Below are 18,720 nucleotides of genomic sequence, written 5' to 3'. Positions count from 1 at the left end.
TTGATTGATTAGCAACATTTATAGCATTTTGTAACAAAGTAACAGTCTGGTAAGGGAAGGATAAAAAATGTTTGAAGTTAAAACATATTTAGTAGACAACGCACCAGTCACATTCCTGATCGATTTTTCCAGTTTTCCAACACTTAGTCACATTATTTATTAATTTATGTTATACTAGAAATATTGTAGGACTTTTGTAATAGTGAATGTAAACTTACACTCCTCATATTTATTTTTTTATGTACATGTGTAGATCCCTTGTTTAATGCGTATTGTGGATTATTTCTCTACTTGATATTTACTTTTCCATACCTGCCAACTCGAAGAAGAATCTCTGCTGGGTGAGGGGAGGACAGGGGCTTGAAAGGGGCGGGGCCTCGTGCAGAAAAGTACCTAGGAAGCACCTTTGAACCCCACCATACCCCCAAACCCCTTCCATACCCGCTCCCCCCCCCCCTACCAAAAAAAGCTTGCTGAGGCTGGTGCCGATGTCCTGGGGTGTTTTCACACCCCTTAATGGACGTCGCAGTTCAAAGCCTCGGGAAACAAGCTGAAAAGCCACTATTTACAGAGGTTTTCAGCTTGATTTCCCTACCACCATGTGATATCGACCCCTCAACAGGGGACTGTGTGATGGGAGCCGATATCGTGAATCACACGGTAGCACCGTGTGAGTTGGCAGGTATGCTTTTCCTATACATTGTTGTGGGATAAGGGCATCGCCATTCCCCTGCGAATGTCCTTCCTGGATTGCCAAGTGTCTCTAGACCTGACCACTTTATCATTGGTATATAGGGCCCGATTCACAGAACTAACTTAAGACAAAATCCTAAACTTACTACTTTTGGTATTCACAGAAGTTAGGATTTTGTCTTAAGTTTGTCTTAAGATAGACTTAAGACAGACTTAAGACAAAATCCTAACTTAAGTCTGTCTTAAGACAAACTCAAGACAAACTTAAGACAAAATCCTAACTTCTGTGAATACCAAAAGTAGTAAGTTTAGGATTTTGTTAGTTCTGTGAATCGGGCCCTATATAGAGTTCAGCATTTTCTGTCCTATTCTGCTGTCTACAAAACAATGCTATTCATTGTAATAGCTGTTAATCAGCGTAGGATCATCATGTACCGATCCACATGGTATTGTTTTACATACTTAACACAACTAAAAGAGGTTCTAAACTTTTCGTACAATCAGCTGTACCGTGCCCAATCGTAGTTTGTGACGATTGGAATAGGTCGCATTTCGCATTGTATCTAATGACACTGCCAGGGTCCGATTGGGATCAAAATTAGGACCGGGCCCCAAATGAAAAAGTGTTCCACTCTTATGCATATTGACTCTTCCTAAAATGTTGGTTAGTTAGTATGTGGAGGGGGGGGGTATTTAACTCTCTCAATTTCCTTTTCTCTTCTCCTCTTTTGTCATTCTCCACATCTCATTTTTCCTTTTGTTTCCACAATGCGCCCCTCACTCATTCCATTTTGCTTAATTTAGTTGCTAGCGTTATATATTTTTTCGTCTAATTGGAACCCCCCCTGCTTATCTGTCTGTTGCTAGAGACAAAAGTAGAGGCTCTTAAAAGGCCACCACTTGTAATCTGACACCTGGCACAACCTGCTTTTACTCCATCCCACGTAACATTAGTGCTAGCTGTGATGCTCAAAAACTGCATTGCTACACCCTCCCACCATGGCCTGCGGAGTTCCCTCCTGTCAAATTAGGATGTGACCGCCACCCTGGCGGTCACATCCTCTATTTTTACCATTGCTGCGGGTGCGGCTTCAAGCTGCACCCGTCGCAATGGTAAAAATGCATACATTGTATTTGTATGCAGAAAGCGGCAGGCACTGTGCGGTGCCTGCCGATTACTGCATACAAATGCAGGGGGGTACCATAGGTACCCCCCCATGTGCACCCCCCACCCCCCCTTCACCCAGGGGGCCCGCAAGGGGCCCCCGCAGTGAAGTTACACATGCTTTTCCACGGCGGAAAAGCCGCCGTGGAAAGGCATCTGGTTTAAATTGTCCATGTTATCAGCTCTAACAGACTGTAGAAAAGGCTACAGCTGTTTTATTTTTGTAAGTCACTTTAAATTGGCACGGGTATAATAAACCAAAACAAGCACCGAGAGAGCGAAGCATTTTCCGCCTATTAAGGAATTATTTGCTCCTGTCTGCGGTAGTCTGAACATAATCTTGTGAAAAATAGATAGTGTTACCTGAGCAGGAAATTCATTAACTGGCATATGCATCAACAATGCCATTTGCGATTCCTTATTAGCGAAAAAAAAGGATTCGCTAATGAGGAATAGCAAAAGGCTATGCATGTAGAAATTGCTTAAAAATAGTGATTTCTAAACATTCCTTAATTGCGACTCGCCTGGAGGCCCATAGGAATGAATGGAAAGACATTCTCAATTTGCGAATCTCAATTAGAGAACCAGAAACTGAGAATGCAATTTCAAGGGTGCCAGGGTGTCAAAAGGACACCCTGTTGCACCCCTGAAATCTGCATATGAGTACATCTTGCACACACACATGCCCCAAGGGTTGTGTAAAATGGAACTTTGAAAAATTAACTTTGAAAAATGCACTTTAGTTTTTGCAAATTACCATGAAGTTCAACTTCATGGTAATTTGCTCCCCCTATTAGCAAAATTTGTAATTTTTGTACTTTAATGCAGTGCATTTAAGGAATCTCAATTTGAGATTCCTTAAATGCAATCGCAATTTAAGTAATCGCAATTTAGTGATTACTTAAATTGTGATTTTGGCATTTGGGATGATGCATCCCAAATGCAAAAATACCGGTCGCAAAGGGGCAGATTCTGAGAATCTGACGTTTGGGACCGGTTTTTGCTTTGATGCATGTGGGCCTGACTCTTTTGAACTGCAGCTAGGACTTTGAGCAGGGCTGTATATTCAAGGAAATAAAGAACAACTCTACTGGGTTATTTGGAAGTAGAAGCCACATTCAGTAGGTAAACTAATCAATGTGCTTGCTGGATATTGAGCGAGGTTATTGTTGGAATATGTAATGATTTAGGAAAAAAGGACTTGAAAAAGGTTACAGGATGGGTACCTTCAGTACCCTCCGGCAGACCATATATGTGTTCCTCTGATTTTTATTTTCTAAATCTTTAACTTGCAAAGGCAAAGGATAGAAACCTGTGACAGGAGAAAGGCTACCTTACTGGTAGTTATCATAAAGACTGCAAGATGATGTTCACCTGATGAGAGTCACTATTGCATGTGGAACCACCTGTCACTGAGGGATTGCAGTTTTGCATCTGTCTCTTCCATGTAAGGATTCAAGCCCCTGATTTCCACCAATAACATATCCATTGAAGCAGTAGGAAGCAATTTTGTGGGTGAGGAAGGGCCTTTTTGAACTCATTTGGTTGATGCTTTTCCCGTAACTAGTGACGATGAAACGGCAGTAACAGAAGAAATTAAAGGGGCACATGGAGCATCTATCTCTGGAATCAGAGAAGCCACTGAAGGTCTAGTATGTCTTTGAGATTTGAAAGAAAATTTGACGGTTTTCAATCTACCCATAAATAAGGAGAGGGTAGAGATGGTAGCCATTCAATGAGGAGTAAAAAGAAAAATTGAATTGATAAAAAGAAATGTCCAGCTATATTGCAGAGGTCAGCCTCAGGTCACAAATTGAGGTTTGAAATATTGACAACGTGGCTGTCAATGGTATTTGGTGAAGTATAGTGGCCAGTGAGAGGAAAAAGTACATTACTATAATATAAAAATTGTCGAGGAGTGTGAGAAGTTGGCCTGATATATGATGTTTCCAATTCTGGAACCACCTTGTATCAGTCCAAACAATCCCTTATGGTGTCTGGTTGTAAGTCAACCTTATTAGACAAGCTATCCTAGGGGTAGCATGGACTAAGCAGCCTTAAAGGCTTAACTCAAGAGGTCGTGTTAAGCGAGCTGTTTTACCACATACAATCCTGTAATATCAAATGAAAGGACACCACACAAGTATATATTATAAAAATATATGTGTTTATTTCTAAAATAATCCCCAGTACTCTTTATGAGCAAAGGGGCACAAGCGTTAAATCAAAAGCACAGTATAACATACAAAGTTGCACAATTATGGATGAGGGCAGGTGGCCACTCAAACCATATATTAAGAAAGTGGTATAAGAGATACCAATCAAACAGTGGTTAGGCCTAGGGCCTAGGGAATCACTGGGAGCAGTCTGGACTAGCAATGCTGAAGTCGGGAAAAGCCCGCGGGATTCGGGTGCAGCACGTAAAGTGCGGCTTGCACCAATGCAATGTCAATGGTGCGTAAAAGTTACACAAATAGAGTTTAAAGATACTTCCGCTGAACCTAGAGGAACAAAACTTAAGACACAGTCCCTAGAGGTGTGTACCAGTGTGGGAACACCGGCGTTGCAATGTTACCTCACCCACAGGAAGCGGGTGCACAGGGTCGAAGTGGCGTCGGGTTTTGACACGCAGGCTCTTGGTGCTTGGAGCTGAAGATGCTGCAGGCGATGGGAAGCAGAAGTGTCCGGTGTGATCCAAGGGTGGATCGAAGTTGAGAAGTATCTGAAAGCAGAGGGGACAGAGTCTGGGTCACTCAGCAGTGACCAGGGTGGAACCAGGACGGAACCAGGCAATGTCGGGCGCAATCAGATGGTTGTTGAGAGGCTTCTCTCCGTTGTGACGTGGGCTCTGGGGCATCTGCGACGTCCAGGAGCAGGTCACGATCTGTCCCATGCAGGCTCTCGCCGTCAGCGCCGTCGGCTTCAAGATTGGAGCAAACAACACTTGGCAAAAGCAATCCACGCGGAACTGGGAGATTGCTTCTCACTCGGACCAGGAGGGTCAGAGCGGGGGCTCCTTTTGAGAGGAGCTGGTGCAAATCTTGAGCAACCAGAAAAGCAAGTCGGTTTAAGGTTTTCGTTGGCACAAGGGCCACAAGCCAGCTGGCAAGTGACCGGGCCAACGCATCGAGCCAACACAAGCAGAAGAGCCCCACGCAGCACTCGTCGAGTGTGGAGGGGGTAGCTTCGGTGCAAGAGTAGCTCAGGGTTGGGGCTTCTTAAACCCCGGTGTACAGCTTCGAGGGTCACTCGTGGGCTGCACAGTCAGCGTCTCGTGGCCTTTTCAAGATGGCGTGCCCCACGCTTCTGGTCGCCTCCACGGGTCTCAGCTCTGCAGGGACTGTGGATCGGGCTAGAGGAAGGCAGGCAAGCTTGATCTTGTCGATCTCTGTTGCTCGAGTTCCGGCGGGAACTGCAAGAAAGCAAGGGTCAAGGTGCTGGTTGGTGCCTGTTTGCACAGGGTGGTCACTCCTTGACCACAAGGGAGATTCTTCAGTCTTCTACGTTAAGTAGGATGTCGAAGGGTCCAGAGTTTCATTTCTTATGTTTCTTCAGGATAATCTGAGTTGCATTGGCACTGCTCCCACTCTTATTCGAATCTGGTGGGCTGGATTACCTGCTAGGTCCCCTCCTATGTGTGGGACCCAGGAAGGGGGTGGATACACCCCTTTCCTTTGATCCAGGCTGCGCTGGGACAGGGGCTGGTGTGCCCCAGAACCGGTTTGGCCGGATTATGCAAGGGGCAGCCTTGTGCTCCCCAGGCAGTGTCTGTTTCTTTCAAACCTCCCTGCTACAATCCACTATCTCCTGTCTGGGGTGGTGTAACACCGCCCTGCGACAGGAAACCCTTTGTCCAGGCCACCATCTGCTGAGTTTCGGTCAGCAGCAGGAGGCCAGACCCGTGTCTGTGGCAGAGGCATCCATTTTGTGGATCTGAGGCTCTTTAAAAATCAACCGCGTTTCAGTAAAGTAACATGTCTTCTCCCTCTAGTCAGGTAGCCACCTTCCTACACAACCCCCCCCAAACGAAAGGAGATAAGGCTATCCTTGGCCAGGTAAGCCTATATTGCCTGAGTGGCCATATAAGGAAGTACCCGAACTAGCATGGGTACCCCCTGTCTCATGGTCCACTAAACAGTCCCTCACCCTTTGGGTATTAGAGGGTCTCCACCATAGGGAATCACTACCGTGGGTGTGTTTATGCAAAGTTAAAGGCTGGTTTGGATATGGAGTATTAAAGTGAGGCTCCACTACTTTCTGAAGTTTTGCGGTGGTACCGGCGTATAGGGTGTTGCCGTAGTCCAGACGGCTCGTGACCAGTGCGTGGGTGACCGTTTTTCTAGTTTCGGTGGGGATCCAGCAAAATGTTTTTTTGAGCATGCGAAGAATGTTGAAGCAAGATGATGAAACGGCGTTGACTTGTCTGTTCATCGAGAGTGAGGAGTCAAGGATGACGCCCAGGTTCCGTGCGTGGTCCGTCGGGATGGGTGCTTTTCCAAGGGCCTCTGGCCACCAAGAGTCATCCCAGGCGGAGGGGGAGGTACCTAAGATAAGGACTTCTGTTTTGTCAGAGTTCAGTTTCAGACGGCTGTGCTTCATCCATTCGGCTACTTCCTTCATCCCTTCATGTAGGTTGGTTTTGGCGGTGTTCGGGTCTTTGGTGAGTGAGAGGATCAGTTGAGTGTCATCAGCGTAGGAGATGATGTTGAGGTTGTGTTGGCGTGCGATGGTTGCGAGGGGGCTCATGTATACGTTGAAGAGGGTGGGGCTGAGTGAGGATCTTGTGGCACGCCGCAGATGACTTCAGTGGCCTCTGACTTGAATGGTGGAAGGCGGACTCTCTGAGTTCTTCCGGTAAGGAACGAGGTGATCCATTCCAGTGCTTTTCCTTGTATTCCTATGTTTCTGAGGCGTTGTAGGAGGGTGTTATGACAGACTGTGTCGAAGGCTGCGGAGAGGTCAAGGAGGATGAGGGCGAATGCGTCTCCATTGTCCAGTAGAGTTCGAATGTCGTCTGTTGCTGCGATGAGTGCCGTTTCAGTGCTGTGTTTGGCTCGGAAGCCAGACTGTGAGGAGTCGAGGGATTTGTTTGTTTCGAGGAAGGCGGCGAGCTGGTTGTTGACAGCTTTCTCAATGACTTTGGCCGGGAATGGTAGGAGCGATATGGGGCGGTAGTTTTTGAGTTCGGTGGGGTCAGCTGTGGGTTTTTTCAGAAGGGCGCTGAGTTCGGCGTGTTTCCAGCTTTCCGGGAAGGTGGCGGAGTTAAGGGAGCAGTTGATGACGTCTCGGAGGTGTGGTGCTATGATGGAGTCTGCTTTGTTGAAGATATGGTGAGGGCATGGGTCTGTGGGGGATCCCGAGTGAATGGAATTCATCAGGCGGATGGTGTCCTCAGTGGAGATAGGGTTCCAGTCATTGAGGATGTTCAAGGGGGGTGAGGGTATGGCAGCAGGTTGGGAGGGTTGGTCTCCGGGTTGGTTGTCGAAGCTGTTGTGGATGTCTGCGATTTTGTTGTGGAAGAACGTAGCTAGGGAGTCGCAAAGGGTTTGAGAGGGAGTGATGTCATTGGAGTTGGCAGAGGGGTTGGTAAACTCTTTGACGATGTTGAATAATTCCTTGCTGTTGTGGGCGTTGTTGTCTAGTCGTTCTTTAAGTGCAGCTTTCTTGGCAGTCCGGATCAGTTGGTGGTGTGTGCGGGTGGCGTTTTTGAAGGCGTCCTTGGTGCTGGTGTTTGGGTCTTTTTTCCAGGCCTTCTCAAGGGAGCGACAGAGTTTCTTGGATTTCTTAAGATGATCGTTGAACCAGGAAGCGTTATTGCAGTCTCGTTTAATTTTAGTTTTTTCAAAGGTGCTAGGTTGTCGGCGCTGTTGGTTAGCCATTGGGTGAGGTTAATGGCTGCTTGGTTGGGGTTCGAAGAGGGGGCAGGGGGGTTTTGAAGAAGCGATGAGGAGATCTGGTCGATGGTGATTTTGTTCCAGTTTCTTCGCAGAGTAGGTTGAGGATGGTTGTGGGATGTGGTCTTTTTGTAGACAAAGTGAACGCAGCTGTGGTCCGTCCAATGGAGAGCTGTGGTGTGACTGAAGGAGATATGTTTGCTTGAGGTGAAGATGGGGTCGAGTGTGTGACCTGCGTAGTGAGTGGGGGTGTTAACAAGTTGTTTGAGTCCAAGGTTGGCGAGATTGTCCAGAAGGGTGGTGGCGTTGCTGTCGTTGCTCTTTTCCAGGTGAAAATTGAGGTCTCCCAGTAGAATGTAGTCCTCGGAGGGGAGGGCGTGTGGTGTGATAAAGTCAGTGATGTCATCACTGAATTGTGCACGGGGTCCTGGTGGCCTGTAGAGGAGGGTGCCTCTGAGTGTGGTCATGGGGTCGGTGTGGATCTGGAAGTGGAGGTGTTCGGCGCTAGCGAGGTTGACGTCTGAGCTGGTTGAGATTCGGATGGAATTCTTATGGGCAATGGCGATGCCTCCTCCTGTTTGCTTGGTGCGGTCCTTACGGATGATCTTGTAGCCTTCCGGGATGGCAATGGTGATGTCTGGGGCTGAGGAGGCGTTCATCCATGTTTCTGTTAGGAAGGCGACGTCCGGAGAGGTGGTGTCTAGTTTTTTTTTTTTTTTTTTTTTCCCAAAAAACCTTTATTAGTGTTCTGAATCTGTACACCGCTATTTAGCCAACAACCCGGGGGCAGGCAGCATATGTCCAATTTTCATATAGCAAGGTTGCAATACGTGCACAGTTCGCATACAGTCAATATAGTATAAACCTATAACATTAAACATAAACATATGTGAGAGATTGTCACAGGTCTACCCAATCAGTGTCCATCAAGTGATCACAAGGCACGCCGACAGAAGGTCCTGACTATCAGCATGGAGCCATTCCCCCACCTCTCCTACCCCCGCTCTACATGATTCTCTGTACCACCCTCAGTCACTGTCCGCCCCCTCCGAGTGGGCCAGCCAGTCCACCAATGGCTGCCAAATGTCCACAGGCCTAGAGCGGAGTGGCATCAGTTCCCAATACGCCGCCAACTGGTTTTTGCAGTACAAGGCAGATGTCAGCCAGCCTGATATCGTTGGTGGGGATTTCTGTTTCCATTTGAGCGCTATCTGCCGCTTGGCAAGCAGGAGTAACATTGCCACCAGCTTTCTGGACGCACTCGGTACCGGCAATACAAAGCCCAGGAGGCCTAGCAATGGGTCGGGACCTAAGGGTATATGCATCATCAGACTCATGGTGCGGAACACATTCTCCCAGTACGCCCCTATCGGGCCACACGTCCAAGACAAATGATAAAAGGTGGCCTCTCTCTCACCACATCTCCAGCAGGAGGCATCAGTCGACAGACCCATTCTCACCAGTTGCAAAGGCGTACGGTACGTTCTGTGTAAGTAATTGAAGTGAATGAGCCTGAGCCTGTAGTTTGGGGATAAGTGTTCTAGTTGCGTGCAACAGAACGTCCATTGTTTTTCTGATATCTGTATATCCGCCTCCCTCACCCAGGCCATCCTCGAGTCAGTGTGTGGGACTGGTGTCGCGTTCTGTGTGGCCCTATAGATCCTTGATATCAATCTACGGGAGGACGCATTTGAAAGAACGTCCTCCAGTGCCGCCAGCGTCGGCGGTGCCTCCGGGAAGCCCGGGTATCTACGTTTGCACGCAGACCGTAGTTGATAATACAACAAAAGTTCCGTGGCCTTCGGGGTCGTAGAGTCAGTCATGGCCTGTATCTCTATAAAGTGGTCATCTGGGTACAGGTCTGCTGCCACCCTCAGGCCCCTCTCGCTCGCTCTACGGACCACTGCTGCATCCGTGAGTGGTTCCAGCAGGGGGTTGCCATCTAGTGGCATGCTGGGGGCGTACATGTCGCTCACGCCCGCTCGTTTTGCTATGCCTGCCCACGCCCATCGCACCATCTCCACCGTGTCTATGTCCTCATGCGGCCTCTTAAAGTTCTTGTATACCGCCGTCTTAATGGGGCATGGAGACGCAACGTCTATCTCGATAGCTACGTGAGGTTGGTACGGGATCGGATGATGCCAGTAGTACAGGAACTGAGCTTGTGCACTGTACGCATACAGCTCAAAATCTGGCGCAGCTAAACCACCCTGCCGGAACGGGAGAGTTAGGAGGTTCCAGGCCACCCTGGGTTGCCGACCCGCCCATACCAACTCAATGACCGCAGACCGGAGCCTGGCAAAAAATGCCATTGTTAACGGCAGGGGTATGTTTATAAATAGATACAAGAATTTGGGGACCACCACCATTTTGGCAAGAGCTATGCGACCCATCAATGAAAGCGGAAGAGACTTCCACTTCTTTACTTTGCCTTCCAGCCAGTCCATTGCCACTCCAAAGTTCGAGAGCCAGATGTCATGAACGGTGCGGCTCACTTTAATGCCCAAGTATTTTACTTCCCCCTCGGCCCAGTCAATCTGAAATTCGGTGTGGCACCTTACCGTGCTATCTGTTAGTGGCAGCATGGTTGACTTCGACCAATTTATATTGATCCCAGTGAGGCCACTATATCTAATCACCTCTCTCATCAGCGGATCAAAATTCGCCTCAGGGTCCATCATGTAGATGGTGATGTCGTCTGCATATAGGGAGATAAGCAGCCCGCGCGATGTGAAGCCTATGCTCCTCTGGGTGTGGTGTTGCCGCATCCGTGCCGCCAGCGGCTCCGTAGCTACGGCAAAAAGTAGGGGAGAGAGCGGGCACCCCTGTCTCGTCCCTCTCGTGATCGGAATAGAGTCAGAGATTTGCCCATTCACTCGCACCCTTGCAGTCGGGTGATTGTATAGCACGCCGATACGTCTGGCAAACAGCGGGCTGAACCCCATTCTAGTAAAGAGTGCGTACAGGAACTTCCACTCCAGGGAGTCGAACGCTTTTGTCGCATCAAGTAGCGCAGCGGCGGCTTTCGATTTGGGGTCCAAATAGTGGAGCAACCCGAACAGAACTCTCAGGTTGTGTGAAGTGGATCTCTCCAAGACGAAACCCGACTGATCTGATAGCGCAATCTGCGGTAGCATATATTTTAGCCGGTCAGCCAGTAGTTTCGCATAAATCTTGGCGTCCACATTGATGAGCGAGAGGGGACGGTACGAGTCCGGCTCAAGAGGGTCCTTGCCGGGCTTGAGTAGGGTGATGAGCAGTGCTTCGCGCATGGATTGCAGGAGTATCCCTGATTCGACCGCTTCCTCAAAGGCCCTGTGTAGTTTGGGTACCAGAATATCGACATACTCCTTGTAAAACTCTAACGTTAAGCCGTCTGGGCCAGGTGCTTTACCAGGTGGCATGCTCATTATTATAGCCCGTATGTCCTCTTGCGAGAACGGTAGGTCCATATACTGTCTGGCCCCGTCGTTAAACCAGGCCAGGGCTATGGTGTCTAGATAGTCTGTGATAGTTTGGTCGTCAGGCGCAATTTTCGATGTGTAGAGTGTGCTGTAGTATTTCTTCATGACTCCGAGGATGGCCTTTGGCTCCCTCACTATGTCTCCTCCCTCATCTCTAATCTCTAGCACATAGTCCGCACCCCTGGGAGCCCGGATCATATTAGCCAGCGTCCTGCCTGCCCTGTCGCCCTCCCCGTATCGTCGTGCCTGCGCATCTTTCGTTAGAAAGGAGACCTCTCTGTCTGCCTCTTCCTGGTATTGCGTGAGCTTCGTACGAAACTCAGCCCTCGCTCTGTCTGTAGGTGTGTCTTGAAGTCTAGCCTCGATCTCTGCCAGTTCAGTTTCCAATGTTTGCAAGGTGTTTCTGATTGAGCGGAGTACACCTGTCTTCAGTGACATGCAGCACCCCCTTATCACCACCTTACAGGCCTCCCATAGCGTGCCCGGGGAGTCTACCGACCCCTCGTTCAGTTCGAAGTATTCCTCCAGTTGTACCCTCAGCTCTTGGCTAAATACCTGGTCTCTAAGTGCCCTGGAAGGGAACCTCCAGCTAAAAGGTTGGATGTAGGGTGTTGGGGTGGCTAGGGCAAGACATACTGGCGCATGATCGGACAGTGAGCGTGGTAGGTGTGCTGCATCTGTCACAAGTGTATGGACTTCTCCAGAGAGCAGCCAGTAGTCGAGTCTGGACCACGTGGCTCTGTGCATTGTTAGACAAGTACCTTCCCGGGCTCCCGGGTGAAGTGCCCTCCAGGAGTCTATCAGGCGGGCCTCCGAGATGATATCCCACAGTGTAGCCGCCGCCTTGGGGTGGTGTTCTCTCGCAGTACCCTGTCTATCCATCGTGTCTGAGAGCACCACGTTGTAATCTCCTCCCCACATAATCGCTGCCTGCCCTTTAGTCTGCACTTTGTACCAAAGATCGTTGTAGAACTCAGGGTTGTCATCATTAGGGCCATACACATTCACCAAAACCATCCTCATACCACACAGAGTTCCCACCACTATGATGTACCTCCCCTCTGTGTCCAACTGTACCTCTGATGTTGTCCATTGAAGACCCCGCCTAATGAGTATCGCTACCCCCCGGGAGTAGTTGGAGTAGGGTGCATGCAGTGTTACCCCCCATCTAGTACTACGGAGCATCGCAGCGGCATTGGTAGTTAGGTGGGTCTCCTGCAAAAAACATATGTCAATATTCCTTCGCAGCAAGTAGGCTTGAACCAACCGGGCCTTACGCCTATCATTCAAGCCGCGCACATTCCAGGTTAACAATTTAATGTGAGCCATAGTCAGATTTGTGAGAATGCAGCGTCATTCCCTTCCGCAGTATATGCACTAGGGTACAACACAATCGACCACGCTCAGCCATCACGCAATATCTGGCGTCCAAAGTGCTCTGGGGCCTACCACGTGCATCTGTATAGGTATTCGTGTCCTGTGACATCTGCCTCTCAACAAAACAATTAGCAACAGTGCTCTTCAATCCCAAACCCCCCCAACCCCCACCCGCTCCAACCCCCCAATCAGGTCGTGCAAAGCTATCCCTCCCCCCCCACCCAAACATCAAACACCCTGTAATGCAATTCAATAGTTCAGTTACAATGGGAGTCATCCCTCGGGGAACGCGGGTCTTTCGCACACTAACCCTGTACTCATGCCAGGGCGACCGAGCGCCAGTCTGACAGCGCTCCCGCGTGGACCTCCCCCCTCCACCACACGTGTATCAGTAATGGCACACTTATCTGAATATGAAGGATCTGCAGTGTCCGAGGCCCTCAGCAAGCCTTTCCGACCCTTGCATCGCAGAGCGTCCGCAAGGATGGTTCAGTGTTCATCCCTCCGTCACTCTATGTCACTAAGAACAGCTCTTTCTTCAGGTTCCTCAGATGCCGGCTGATTCTTTTGATCTCGCGAAAGTTGCTTTGCATATTTCAATGCTGCCTTGGCGTCCACAAAAAAGGAAGGTTTGCCTGGGCCTTGCACCCTCAGCTTGGCGGGGTATATCAGCGAGTATTTGGTCCCAATCTGCTGGAAGATCTTCTTGGCCGGGACGAATTCCCTCCTAGCCGCCTGAACCTGCATGGTGAAATCCGGGAAGATCGAGATGTGGTTTCCCTGATATTGGAGGTCTTGTACATCTCTGGCCATGCGCAAAATGGTGTCACGGTCCCTGTAGTTCAGTATGCGCGCTATAATTGCTCTCGGCGGAGCCCCCGGTTGAGGCTGGGGCCCCAGTGTCCTGTGCGCCCTTTCAACCAGGAACATTTGGGAGAGGCCTGACCCGAATAGTTCTGACATCATGGTCTCCACGTACACCTCCATTTTCGCAATGTTGGTCGTTTCGGCCACACCCGTTACGCGGACGTTGTTGCGTCTTGAGCGGGCTTCCAAGTCTTCATTCTTCTGTTGGATTAGCGTCAAGACCTTGTCCATGCCTCGTATTTTCCGGTCTATAGCAGTATGACTCTCCTCCGTTTCCGTCACACGCGTTTCCATCACGTCCATCCTGCCATCCTGCTTGTCCATGCGTCTGGTCAGGCAATCCATACGCGCCGCCAAGTCGTCCATCTTTTTATCTATCCCTTGGAGACTCGTTTTGAGGTCCTGAAACATGGATTTAATTTCAGAAGTGTGCGCGCCCCCATCATCATTTTGGGCCGCCCCTTCCTCGCATGGCTCCTGGCCTGTCGTCTTCTGCTTGGCCTTATCAAAGGTGATCTTCGGCTGTCGCGTATCTGGTTTCCCCATCCTGCCCGGCGAATTCAACGGAGGGAGCGCAGAGAACCTAGTCGTGCGCTGGCTCCGTCTAGCAAGTTCTGCAGCTTGAGGTGTCTCACGTGGCCGAGGCTTCTCCAGCGCCCTCGCAGGCAGTTGGAGCTGTGCACGCTTGTTTAGCAGGCAGTTCGTAGCCAGGATGCCCTCCGCTTGTCAGTTTCAGCAGCCGAGCAGCCCTCTCAGGCGGTTCAAAATGGCGCCTCGCGCCAAAAGTTCAGGGTTCCAGCAGCCGTGCCCAGCTCCTGGAGTTCAAAAGCAGCGTGCCACCACAAGCGTTAATCGACCCCAGGGGGGGGGGGTGCCACCAAAGTGATGTTCTCAGCAGGCACCTCTGCCTGCCCCTCTACACAGATTGGCCTCGCGGGGGGCCTGCAGGCCAATTATTGCACCCTCGCACCCACTTGTTCTTGGTCCGTCGGCAGCCTCCCCTGCTATTCTCCTTACCGGGTCAGCCCCAAAGCAGGACGGTAGCACAGTCTTCAGAGCTCGCCGCCTCACAGCGCGCCCCCGATTCGGGCCAAACCAGTCCGTTACGTTACTCCGGAGCTGAGGAGGAGGCGATCGATCTTGTCAGGTACCTCTGCAGCTCAGCGCGGAGTTGTTGGGTGCCCCTTCCGGCCCCCGGTGTGCAGGCCACGCAGCGCCGGGCTCCCCACTGCCCTCCTCCGGATCGCGACTCACGCGAGGTCCCGGCTTTTAATTGGTCCCAGGCCACCACTCCACTCGCGGGCCGCCCGCGGCAGTTCCGAGCGGTCGATCTTCCCGCTTCTATATTCGGACCTCCAGCGAGCAACCCCCGACACTACACAGGGCTTCTGAGCGGGAGAGGTCCGGGATTGCCGTCCATTTAAAAGGATATATGCCGGATTTATTAGCTCGGTCGGCGGAGCTGCGGGTCTAAGCAGCCATTCCGCCTCGCGTCCAAGCCACGCCCCCGAGGTGGTGTCTAGTTGATTCCAAAGTTCGATGGCGTGTCTGTGGACTGAGCGGGTGTTGAGTAGGATGCATTTTAGGTGGTTGGTGTCAGATCTCTCTTTGGTGTTCGTGGATGTGGAGTTGGTCTTGGTGCCGTCGTACTTGCAGGAGTTGCATGTGAAGGGTCCATGGGTGTGTCCAGGAGCGGCTTGGGCGCAGATAGGGAGGCGGCCGGGGTTTAGGGCTAAGAGGGTGGAGGCGTCGTATGTAATGCGGGAGGGATGGGTGGAGCGGGGGCCAGGGGGACTGGCGCTGGACGCGGTCCAGGCGCGGACGGGCGTAGACGGGCTTACCTTTGGCGCACCATCGGCGCAACTGGGGCGCGATCGCTGCACGTGAACGCTGCGCGCTGATGCATTTGTCATATATGGATAGTGGAGGGGGCGGAGCGTGGGAGGGGCAGCAGGGAGGCGGGAGCGAGGTTCAGGGAGGGTCAGGGACGGTCCGAAAATAAACAAAATGGCAGTCTGGCAAACAAACGTAGCGAGCGTCTCAAACAACAAAAGCCAAAATGAAAATGGAGCGCTATGCAGGGGCAAGACTATCTCAGGCCAGCAGAGGAAAGCGCTATACCAGGTGAAGCCAGAAAGCACTGTGCAGGGCAAATCACGAATCAAATCACACTCGAAATGTTATTCTAATAGGCAGCAAGGCACAGCAGTGTCGCAAAGCGCAGCGCAGCTTTAAATTCCAAATAAAATGAAATGCGAGGCAGAATTCAGCAGCAATAGGTACGATACCAGGAGAGGAGAGGAGGTGGGGGAGCGACCGTTCCTGGTGTTAGCAGGGCGGTCACAGTTCACCACGAGGATGTGGGCAGTAAAGTAACATGTCTTCTCCCTCTAGAGGGGTGGAATGCTACCCCTGTCGCCAGAACTGGCGAGGAGGTAGTATTCCAATTCGTATGACACCTTACACAACATGTTTTGATAAAGCCAAACCAAAGTTGCTTTAAAACCCGCGAGGATTATAAGGCACTTAATAGTATATGGTATGGCATTATCCCGGTACAGCTTAGGGAGTTGTTCCCGACAGCTTCAGACAGGCTCAGCTCATGCCAGAGCTCCATCTCACATTAAACCACGCACTCTGCCTCCAGGATTGATAAGGCCTTCCATAGGAGTGGCTCACAGGTTTAAATGTGTCCAGATATAGGTTTAGATATAGGTATACTATATCTAAGCAAGGGGTGATTACACCACCTTGCCCCAGCTGAGTGATCAGCCAGTTGTGTAAATTTTAGATAGCCAGCCAGGGGTGGCAAAAGATATGCTGCAGCCCCTGGTAGGCCTTGGATGCACCTATGCCCTGGGCACCTATAGTGCTCTGTACAGGGGCTGATAAGGTGACCCAAGCCAATCTAGTTATGCACCTAGGGTACATGGAATCCATTTTACAGAGAGAGCAGATAGCCTGGGGCCCTGATTAGCAGGGAACCAGGCCAACTAAGTCGAAAACCAGCTAAACACAAGGCAAAAAAACTGGGGTGACCATAGTCAGGTAGCCACCTTCCTACAATGAGTTAACACATTTTCAATATGCTGTAGAGAGCCTCCTGCCTATATGAGGGCCTGTGCAAGGCTTCAGGTAACTGTTCAAATATATACTCAGGTCGACTAATAGTGGAATGAGCTAAGTCCTCTAAAGAATCAATCCTGGAATCTACTGCAGGCCAAACATGCTGTTGTTTGAAGAGATTGTCATCGCATCATCGCTCTCTCACGATGTGCTGACATTTTAAGATGGTGAGTGCCACTGAGGTGAGAGGAGCACATCGCTGTCTGGAAGCATGGAGTTCATCATCTCCAGATATTGAGCTAACTAGAGTAACATGCCGCCAGCAAGACAAGTTTTGTGCTCATCAGGAAATGAGCTGCTGACGGAGGAAACCGACGAAAAACAGCACTCTCCTCACTGCATCCTGAGGAGAGTTGCATTGGAACTGCTATCTTCCTCGGGTGCCTAGCCAAGCCCCTGAGCTTCCACTACTTAATGAACAAGTCAATCAAGTGTCATTACACCCTAGGTAAGAAAAAGTGCAAGTCTAGAGCAGGTACTGCTCAGATTCAAAAGAGAGGGACATAATATATAATGGGCAATGTGTTGCTGGCCTGTGCAATTCTGTGTTATCATTATATATTGCAGTGAGAGACATAGTGATGTTAATGACTACCACCATTCTTCATGAGCAATATAAGGTACCACAGGGTGTTGCCCTACACCTTGAGATTTTACACCATATTCAGTAGAAATGACAAATGTATATGAACCTGGGCTTCAATTCCTATTATTTGGGACACCACCTATATCTGCATTGACCTCAGTCTCCTTTGTGCAGGACATTTTGCACAATTTGCACCTAACTTTACCTGATTCTCACTCTATCAAACAAGATATTCTACAAGTCTGTCTCTTCCAGAGGCTCCAACAATATCTGATATTGTACATACAGGTACCTATCTCTGCCTGGGTCTTTCTATCATACAGGGCACACACATGCACACTATGTGACTTTCTACCAAGAAAATATTTTACACATCGTCCTTGACTCTGTCGTTCTCCATCCATGAAGTATGATATTCCATGCATATACTACAGCTATCCCTACTGAGGCACCACCTCCTCTATCACACAGGCTAATTTATTTTCTAATATATTTATATTTAAGTATTTTATATTAGAAAAGTATAACAAGTGATAGTAGTGTGGCACATTACAGCTAATGCATTTTAGCATGCAGGACAAGATATCACATAATTCGAGTATGGGAATCATGGAGAAGTGGAGAAGTGTGGCTCAATGGTTAGAGCGGCAGACCCTGATGCAGAGGTGTAGCCCGGGACTAAGCATGGGCGAATTTTGCGAATCTCGCGTTCGCGAATTTTGCGTATTTGCGAACTCGCAATCCGCAAAATCCGCGAATTCTCGCGAAATTTTTTTTTTGTGTTCGCGCGGGTTTCTGCCAGTTCGCGAGGGTTTTGTACAATTTCGCAAACGCGAACTTACCTGTTGGGTCGCAAGTTTTGCGAACTTGTTGTTTCTACGTGTCCAGCCTGTTTGGGACACTCTTCTTCATCACTGCCACTCTCTGTCACCACTGCCACTCTCTGACTACTCATGCCACCCTCTGGCCCACCCATGCCACCCTCTGTTTCATCACCGCACCCTCTGGTTGTCCAGTGTACATTATTTTCGGCAAAGCAAAGCACACCTTCCCTGTCTCAAGTGACCTGAATTAATTTGGGGCTGATTAATGTGTCACAGAATATTTTTTTAGCTGGCACCTGCTTCCTTAGTGCTTCCTGATTAGTGATCTTTTGCACTTGCTAAGTGCTTTCATTGTTGCAAAATTATTTACAACACCTGCCCTGCCCCAACTGACAATAATGAATTAGGGGCTGATTAATGTGTCACTGGATTTGAACTTCCAGCCTGGCTCCTGCTTGTCTGCCTTAGCTGTAATTCAGGACCTTTGTGTAACTATTCTGAGGGTCAGAGCAGGGTCACATAATAGTTGCAAGTAGGCAACTGAACTCTGGAGGGGCCCCTCAGGAAGCACTACAAGAAATGGCTACTAATGATGAGCTTGAACTTTTGAACCTGGTAAGTAGTTTCAGTTTTGCTAAAATCGTATTTCTGCAATTTAGCGCTTATTCGCGGGGCGCGAAGTTGAACTGGGAAGCCGCGAACTCACGCGAACAGTGCGAGCAAG

At 49.7% G+C, this 18,720-nt stretch overlaps 1 protein-coding gene across 1 annotated transcript in view; it reads left to right on the top strand.

Annotated features, from left to right (window-relative positions):
- The window catches only part of CCN5 (cellular communication network factor 5), a 158,751-nt gene that overhangs the window by 114,217 nt on the left and 25,814 nt on the right, over nucleotides 1-18,720 (top strand). The window lies entirely within an intron of this gene.

The sequence above is a fragment of the Lissotriton vulgaris genome, chromosome 7, assembly GCF_964263255.1.
Source record: "Lissotriton vulgaris chromosome 7, aLisVul1.2, whole genome shotgun sequence".
Lineage (NCBI taxonomy): Eukaryota > Metazoa > Chordata > Amphibia > Caudata > Salamandridae > Lissotriton > Lissotriton vulgaris.
The sequence above is the reverse complement of the archived record's forward strand: the minus strand, read 5'-3'. Positions and strand labels throughout refer to the sequence as shown.